Genomic DNA, 9,451 nt, shown 5'->3' on the forward strand with positions numbered 1-9,451 from the left:
GGGGAGGCAGAGGGGGACAGAGGCAGGCAGGGCTGGGCATCACTTGCAGCATGAATGCGGGAGAGACAGAGGGTGACTGGCCTGTGTCTCCTTGTGCCCTTGGGGCCAGCTCCAGCCCTGGGGCTGATGGGGAGGCTGAACAGCCTCAATGGCCCTGGAGCTGCTGTGCCCTTCAGAAGGGCTGGAGCTGTGGTGGGAGTGCCCAGAGCTCGGCAGCAGCCTGCAGCGGGAACTGCCATGGGGCCGGCCCAGACTGGGCTGCTCTGCTGTGGTGCTCTGGGGAGAGGGCAGGGGAGGTGGGGAGAGCCAGGGAGGGGCTGGGCTGGGCTGGAAGGTTTGTTGGGAACAGAAAACAGCGCTGCTAGCTGAGCTGTGTGAGTGTGCAGGGTGGGAGCACACAGCAGCGTGATCGCGGTGCACAGCCAGGCCTTTTGGAGAAGGACGCAAGACATCAAAGGCAGAAAAGAGAGGACCTGGTCTGTGCCATGGTCCCTGGACACCCTGAGGAAGCTGCCCCATGAACACTGGCCAAAACCAGCCCTGAACTCTGGCCATTTCCACCTCTGGTAATACAAGCAGCTGTGGGCAGGGACTCTGCTGCACGGCAAACTCCATCTTCCTCCTGGGCTCAGTGCGTGCAGGGGCATGGCCAGCCCTGTGCAATCTCTCCTGACCCAGATGCTGCCAGACCCTGCAGCGAGGCTGTTGCAAAAGCCTACGTGGGATTCCACTGGGGTTGGGCAGGGGCAGGCAGTGGTGAGAGGCTGCCACTGCTGGAGGAAGAAGCATTGATGGCTGTCATGGGGAGTGTTCTGGGCAGAGATTTTCCCACCCCGAATGCACCACCCATGCAGTGCCTGCACCACGGGGCTGTGGGGCCATGTGGGGCAGCAGGACTTGGCTGGTCCAGCTGAAGAGCTCTTCCCTGCTCTGCCCACAGTCACCCCACGGGCACTGCCACAGTCCCTCTGTGCTGGGCTATGAGGTGTCTCTGCGTACCCTTCTCTGAGCTCAGTGGGCACCCACAGTGTGTGTCTCTGCCTGGAGCTGGTCATTGTGGCCTCTCTGCGTGATCCTGACCAGGCTGTCCTTGGAGATGGGCTGTGATGGTCCTCAGCCCACAGCATGTGCTGAGTGCCAGCCCGGGAATGCCCCCTTCAGATGAGCTCACACTGTGCTGGGGGCATGCGCGAGCCCTGCAGGATGTTCTCACACCAGGATTCTTCTTGGTACAAAGGGGGACCATTGCATCCTGAAGTAATTTCTGCTGGGTGGGAGCTGTGAGGGCTGCCCAAATGCTCACAGATAGAAAGATAATTTTAAAAAGGGAGAATAATATATTGGGTCCTAATGACTTCGGTGCAGTGGGGTGCATACATGCACAATTCTGATACACTCCTCCACCACTGATATGAACAAAGAAGAAACCAGTTGCATACTGACACTCAGACTTGATGTGCCATAACTTCTGCCTAAGTTGTTCTCCAAGCCTATTCTCTGACAACTCATGCTAGGTCAAGTGGATTGGCCCTTGTCACAACAAGTTTGGAATATCTCTGTTGACTGAGATCCAACCATTTCCACTGGGCCCTTGCTCCGGTGTGTGGTTCTGAGGGATTTCTCAAAATAAACCAAGCCTAAAAACCAAACAGCACTCTCAGCCTCCAGTGGTAGCTAATGTGCTCCAGGCCCCAACCATCTGTCCAGCCTCTGCTGGACTTGCCACAGCCTGTCAAGGTCTTTCTTTTTCTGGGAAGACCCACACTGGACACAGCAATCCTAACGGGGTCCATGAACAGGGGTGAAGAATCACTTCCCTTTCCCTCCTGGCTGTGATTTTGCTAAGCCAGCCCCGGATGCTGTTGGCCTACCTCTTCCCAAGGGCACACTGCTCCCTCCTGTCCCACTTGCTGTCCACCCGGACTCCCAGGACCTTTTCTGCAGAGCTGCCTTCCAGCCAATTGTCCCCAGCCTGCCTGTTGCATGGAGTTCTCCCAGTGCAGTGCCAGGATGAATGCGACATTTGTCTTCCTTCAACTTTGTAGGGTTCCAGGCAGCCCTTTTCACTAAGCTGCTGAGAACTACTGCATCCATCTCTCTCCTCATCCATGACGTCATCTCGTCATGTAATAATAAAAAGTATTCAGGTTAGTCAGGCAGAATTTCAGAATCACAGAATCACAGAATCACTTAGGTTGGAAAAGCATCAGGAACCTCCCTGACTGCCACAGCCTTTCCAGGATGACAGAAGCAGCCACACAATGACTTGAGACAGCACCCCCTGAACCCTTGGCTGCAACACTTCACATCGTTTAGGAGTGAGAGTCTGTCGCATTAAAGGGCAAGGCAATTTGGCAGAAAATAAACCCTGTTGCGTTCCAGCTTGTCCTCAGGTATCAGAGGGGCTGGGGGTGGCTGGGCTTAGAATCTGAGTGATGCCCAGTTCTCTGTGTTACAAGTCCGGTCGCGTTCAATGTATTGAACTCTCATGATTACGGATACACTCGTAACACCATACACTTTCAGTCCAGTCGCGTTTCATGAACTAGCAGGCCACACTTAAGGGATTTGGTGACGTTCCGTGAGAACTCTCACGGCTAGATTAGTGAATAGTGCAGTTTATTGAAGCAACAGATGCACAAGTTCTTTTGGATTGTCGGTGATAAAATTACTGCTTGCAAAGCATGTGTAAATACCAAGAATGTGAGTAATACAGCCTGCCTACAAACACGTTAAGTTATAAAGCAACTGTATAGAGATTTCGAAGTTTCCTGGGGAAGCACTCAGTATAACCAGGTGTTTGAATCTTACCCAAAGGCATCCCTGTCGGGGAGAAGAGAGGCTCAGCCCATTGACTGATCCCAGATGTCAGAGGTGGTCTGCGGTGGTATCTTCCCTGGCATCCTTCCTCTCTTAAGCCATTTTTATATCATTTGTCCTTACAGGTGGAGCTTGAGTGACTCTAGTCATATATACATCTATTATCACAGAGCCTGGCCACGGTGTCTTCACTCCGCTCCACCCGCTGTGTAGTTTCTCTTAGAGTCAGCACACCAAGCTCCCCTGGTGTTGCCAACATCTAAGGTTGCCTAGGGAACTTCTGTGGGATGGATTCCTTGCATATTCGCCACACTCCACCCTGAAGATTTCTTCAATGCTGTACCTTTAATGGAAATTTAATTCCTAAGTTACCTCCAGCAATTATTCCACAGACCCGTGTATGGCCAGTCAGCTCGCTGACACTCTCTCCACATGCTCTTGGTCACTAGGCACCCTGCCCCACTGAGCAGTGGGCCCACATCTTTCGTTGCCTTCTGCTGGCTGCTAACACACTTACTGAAGCCCTTCTTGCGACCTTCCGCATCACTCAAGCAGTGCCCAGCCTGGGGGAAGCTCTGCCCTGGGCATGAGGAGGGTGGAGGGATGAGGAGCAGGGAAAGTGGGAAGAAGACAGAGCAGCGCTGCTAAATGCTGAGGGGGAACACATTGCTGAAGCTGGGGCTCCTATCTGTGGGTCGTCAGTCAAAGCCTCTCTCAGCTCAGCTACTTCTGCCCTGACCCAGGAGCCCTTGTCCTGGTGCCAGCCCTGCCTCAGTGCAGACTGGAGCGCAAGAGGTGTGCTCCTGAGGGACGTCCCTGTGAGCAGTCCCAGCCCAACCCCACAGATGGGGGCTGCCCTCTCCCTGCCCAGGCCAGCCAGCCTGGCAGTGCCAAGAGCCCATCCCCTGGCACCCCACTGCAACCTGCTCCTGGAAGGCTTGGTCAGAGCCCTCCAAGGGAGCTGGAGCTGCCTCGGGCTCAGGGGAAGGCTGGTGGCAGGAGGGTGGGACATGGGCACAGCACAGCAGTGCTGGGAGCTGGGGCACCAACAGGGAAAGGCGGGTGCGACCCATGCCCTGGGCTGCACACAGGGGTACTGGGCAGCTGCTGCCTCTGGGGTTGGCCAGGCTACCAAATCGGGGCAGGTGCCAGCTCGAGGGTAGGAGCGCTGGGATTTTCTTGGACTTGCAGTGCAAACGTGCCTGTGGGGAGGGCAAGTGGGCAGGCTCAGGCACAGGCAACTGCAGTGGCAGGGGTGGAAAGAAAGTGTGCTGGCCTCCTGCCATGGCTGATCACCTTTACCCATAAAAGCCTGGAGGGGTCTTGTGTTTTCACATGGTTCTCCTTGAAGATGAAGCAGTTGTCTGAGGCCCCTTTGTCCTCCAGGGCACTTTCCCATGAAATCCAGCACAGGAGTTTCCTGAACAAGAAAAAATTTCTATCCTGAACTCCAAGCTCTGATGCTGGCATTTGTTTTGCACTCCTCTCTTGGGAATTTAAACCCCACCATCTGCTGTTCACTGCAGCCACCTGACACTGACCCTCTGTGGAAGAGCTCACGTACCCATGGTTCCAAGTGCCCATGGATCTGTCTCAGATATTGGCTCCAGAAGGTCATGACAGGCCACCTCAAGCCTCTCATCGAGTTGGGCCCATTCCTGGAGGAAAAGAGAAGTGACAGGATTTGACAGTCCTCTTCCCAGTGCTGAGGCAGGTCTGTATTCTCAACACGTTTGTGCGTGGTGGTAAAATTAGCTCTTTCTCTTAGTAGTATCCTCAACTGGGTGAGAAGGAAGGAGAAGGTAGAAGTAAACTGAAGGCGTCTGCAGATGATATGCACATATTCTGTATTTTTCAATGAATGCAGGTCCTGTATGACCTGATTCCCAGTTCCTAAGTCAGTTGGGTATTTTTGAACATAGGTTTCTGTTAGCAGCAAAGAGTCATAGGCCATATGAGCAGTATACTTAAAGGGGATGCTTGTTTACTGGCAATTGTCTGATCTGCTCTTACATGGTTCCTGTGATCAGAGCAGTATTTTGATAAAATGATCGGGCCAGTCTGGCAGAGATCTGGATTCAGGTAACACTATTTGTCTTCAGAAAGACCTGCTGTGATCCTTCAGGAGGACAGCACCACCCTGGATTTTCAAGTGTTCATCTGTGGAAAAAAAGACTTTGCAGATTGCCTTTCTTGGGAAGACTGTCTCCTTGCAAGCATTTTTGCCAAGTAGGCAAGTTCTTATGGGCCCCACTGCCCTCTGCATCTGTCACGCATATCCCCTTCAACCGGTTGGATCATTCGATCTCTAGGACCAAAAGGTCGTGAGTAACGCTAATGATCCAGGCCATTTGCTAGCACATATTTCCTTCGTGTTGTCCTTTGTAGTAATACGAACTAGTCTTGAAAGAGTCAGGCTGTGCTCTACCTGTCATGACAAGCTACTGAGCCCTTCCCACCGTCTGTCTTCAACCAAAAAGATTTGTCAGCATGCACAATGTCCTTGTCAGGGTGGCTTCTGCATCCGTGCCCCTCTGCTGCCTGCTGGCAGGAGCCTACTGCAAGTTTTGGAAAGCAGCAAATGCTGCTTTTGTCACTCCTGTCACGGAACTTGATCCTGTAGTTGAAAAGGGAGGAGTGGTAGTGCCCATGTGAGGCACGTAGATCTAGGTCAACCTCACTGCTCGTTGTGAAGTTCCTGTGAGGTTCAGTGTGATTGAGGATTAGCTGGCTTAGTGTTACAGTGGTACTTCCCACCTTCATCATCACTTGCATTAAACTCGCATTTCTTTTTCTTACCTGCACTGTCCCACCTCGACTCAAGTTGTCATGTTAGAGGAACCATGACTCCTCATGAGCCATCTGCACACATGCCTTGAATGCTGACGTGCTGGAGCTTCAGTGCACAGGGCCCTTGAGACACTTGGGGATTGGGCCAGCAGAAACCTCCTCAAGTTTTAGAAGGAGAAGGGGCAGAGTGGGACAGGACTGGAGTCTGAGGAGAAGGCCCTGGGCATTATGAGGGATGCCATATGAGCCACTGGGAAAGGCTCACCATCAATACAGGCAGCTCCTGCATACGGAGCTGCATTGTAGCATGACCACCCAGACACGGGGAGTCATCATCCCCCTCAAACCAGCACTGGTGTGGCCACACCTGTAAAAGCCTGTGGGGCTTTCCATTCTGAAAAGTGGGAAGGAACAGGAGAGTGTCCAGAGGATGCCTGCAAAGGTGGGTTTAACATGAAGCACATGTCCTGTGTGGAGAGGCTGAAGGACCTGGGCTTCCTTGTCCTGATGATGTGGAGGCTTGTGTGGGAGTAAGAGAGTAGCCTGAAATTAGGAGTTTCTGGTGGTTTCAGGGTGTTTTCAGAGATGATGGAGCTTTCCTCTGCAGTGGGAAACCACATGAGGAAAAGCGTGACAATATGCAGCTTGGGAGGCTGAGGCTGGACAGGAAGAGAAAGAGATGTGCCTTGAAGGGTAGTGCTGTGGTGCCAGAGGTCACGCAGAGGGAGCCTGGATCAGCACAATGCTTTGTGTTTCAAGGCACAGGCAGGGAGGAAGAAGAGATAGCAGTAAAGGCAGGGAGATGCCACGGTGGGTGCAAGGTGAGGACCTAAGTTTGGTGTCCACAGCCTGCAGGTCTTTGTCCCCTTGGCTATGGCAGCTGGCTCTGCTACAAGGGCCTGAGAGCAGACATGTTAGTCTCGTGGAACTGGGGCCTCCTTACTTCCTTGCACCCCCCCAGGGAGGCTGGGAGGTGTGGTATCGCTGCCCTTCTCTCAGCATTGCCCACCCCACATCACACTGCTCCAGGAAGAGCCCTGAGCTCTTTGGTGAGGGACAGGATCCCCCTTCGCAGGGCTAACCGCTTGCCATGATAAAACAGATCAAGTTTTACTCAGCGTCAGATCCCCCTGCACAGTGCCTTTGCCTACCTGTCATCACAGCCTCCAATTTTCTGCTCAAACAAATGCATGGGGAGGCTTGGTCTGTAATGGCCCTCAGAGGGGCCAATTAATGCTCCAAGACACTTTGGCTTTTGCTTCTGACTTTAACTCCTTGAGAGCTTGTTCAATCTCCTCTCAGTATCTGAGGCTCATGGACTCAGCACCAAATACCCCATGGGGCTCATTAAAGTGCAGAAAGCCCTAATAAGGCACATCTCTTCCTTAATTTTCTTCAGGGCTTCCAGAGTTGTACAGCTAATTGGAAAGGTCTCAGGAGTCTAATTAAAGTGGAAGATTTCAATCAGAACTCAATAAAAAAGCGGGCTGTTCTTTTTTTTTTACTTTTAAAGGGGTTTAAAATTATAGTTTCATTCTACAGAAGACGTGATAGCAGCTTTCTCCAATTGATATTGATGCAGAAGGTCTCCTAAGGAGGTCTGGAGAGGTGGCAGCAGCCGTCTCCTCGAGGTCCCCCAATGTATGGGCACCTTTCCTCCTTACCTCCCCAGCCCCACCATTTCTCTCAGGGGCCGCCTGGCACTTGTATTCTTTTCCTACATCAGACTTCCACAATGAAGTCTGCAGCTGAGTGTTACAGCTCCTTTGCACCAATTCCCACCCGATTTACCCTGAGACTTCGCTGTAAATACAAGCAGGATTCTTATTAATTTTGAACAAACAGAAGTAAAGGGTGAAAAAAATAAATGAAGAGACTCAACGGACTCCTCAACTGTATGCCAAGTCTAAGCCTCCAATAAGGTCCACCTTCCTCAAGCGATGAACGACCATAAAAGAAATATGTTTGGCAGACAGATAAGAAATGATAAATATACACACAATTAGTGAGTTGGCTAAAGGGACAGTTTGGCAGATTCAATCAACTTTGCCTTATTCTTGGCCAAATTTCCATCCCAGAGCCTTGTCAACAACTCATGTCTCTAGAGATCTCCCTGCCCCTCCACCTGTGGTCACATCTACCTGGCTGCCTGTGCCTCCTGATCCCATGCCCACCTCTAGCAAATGAATTTGGGGTGCTTTGTGGGAACATTTTACAGTCAATGTTCAAAGCATTCCTGAGTTAGTACTGAGAAAGAAATGAACCTGTGTGGCATCAGGTGCTTGTTAACATCATCACACTTAGCAAAAGCCTTCCTAGAAGATGGTCTCTCCTGGAAGTCCCTCTGCAAGCATGCCAAAATTGAGATGTAAGACTAAACTCCTTACAGTTGCTGCACACTAACAAGCTCCCAGGGGAGAGTCAGTGAGCGCGGAGGGCCATGGCAGGAATCAAGAGCCCTGGAGGTTTATTAGGGCCTGCCGAGGGCTGTGGGTGATGAAGCTGCTTCAGGAAATTGAAGCGTGCCTCCCTGGGGGCTGATTAGAGCAGAAAATCAGAGGCAGGGATTTCAGGATGACAAAGAAAGGAGACGTCCTTTGTCAGGTAGCCCCTTGGATATGACCTGTCAAGCCAAGGGGCCCCGTGCTGATCCCTAGACCATCACAATGATGGTGCTTTTGGTCTTCAGCAGCTGAGGTTTCCCTCTGGTCTCAACAAGGACTGATACACGCAGAGTGCCTACCCACCCTTGCCCCTCAGATGTGGCACTGTGCAGCTCACCTTAAGCCTTTACCTGTACCCTAAGCCTAGTACCTAAGCTGGAGCTCTCATCTTTAGCCCTTCCCTCAACATGAATGCCAAAGCAGAAACACTCACCACATGCCTGCAGCCTAAACCCAAACCCAACTCCCTAGCCCGGTCACCAACTCAGAGAAACGTATTGGAGAGGCCAAGATTAGTGGGAGCCTGGGCTGCAGGGACCATACCCTGGTGGGATTCATGATCTGAAGGGATATATGCCAGGGGAAAAATGATAGTCAGGACCCTAAACCATGGGAAAGAAACATTCAGTTGTTTAAGTAACTGGTAAATGGGACCCATGCGCCCCTCTTGAAGGTCAACAAGTCCAAGTGCAAGGCCCTGCACCTGGGTCGGGGCAAAGCCCAGTATCAATACAGACTCGTTGATGACTGGATTGAGAGCAACCTGTGGAGAAGGACTTGGGCACACTGGTGCGTGAAAAATTGGACATGAGCTGGCGATGTGCACTTGTAGCTCAGAAAGCCAATCATACCCTGGGCTGCATCAAAAGAAGCGTGGCCAGCAGGTAGAGGGAGGGGATTCTCCCTCTCTACTCCAATCTCATACTATTTCATCTGAAACACTGTGTCTGGTTCTAGGGGCCTCAGCGCAATAAAGACATGGAGCTGTTGGAGCGGGTCAAGAGCAGCATCACAAAAAATGTTTTGAGGGCTGGAAGACCTCTCCTATGAAGAAAAGCTGCGAGCGTTAGAATTCACAGAATCACAGAATCACTAAGGTTGGAAAAGACCTGTAAGATCATCAAGTCCAACCATCACCCAACACCAACATACCCACTAAACCATGTCCCACAATGCCACGTCCACATGTTCCTTGAACACCTCCAGGGATGGTGGCTCCACCACTTCCCTGGGCAGCCTGTTCCAGTGTCTCACCACTCTCTCAGTAAAGACATTTTTCCTAATATCCAGCCTGAACCTCCCCTGCAGCAATTTGAGGCCATTTCCTCTGGTCGTGTCACTTGTCACTTGGGAGAAGAGACCAACACCCACCTCTCTGCAACCTCCTTTCAGGTAAT

This window comes from Gavia stellata, chromosome 34 (assembly GCF_030936135.1).
Source record: "Gavia stellata isolate bGavSte3 chromosome 34, bGavSte3.hap2, whole genome shotgun sequence".
Lineage (NCBI taxonomy): Eukaryota > Metazoa > Chordata > Aves > Gaviiformes > Gaviidae > Gavia > Gavia stellata.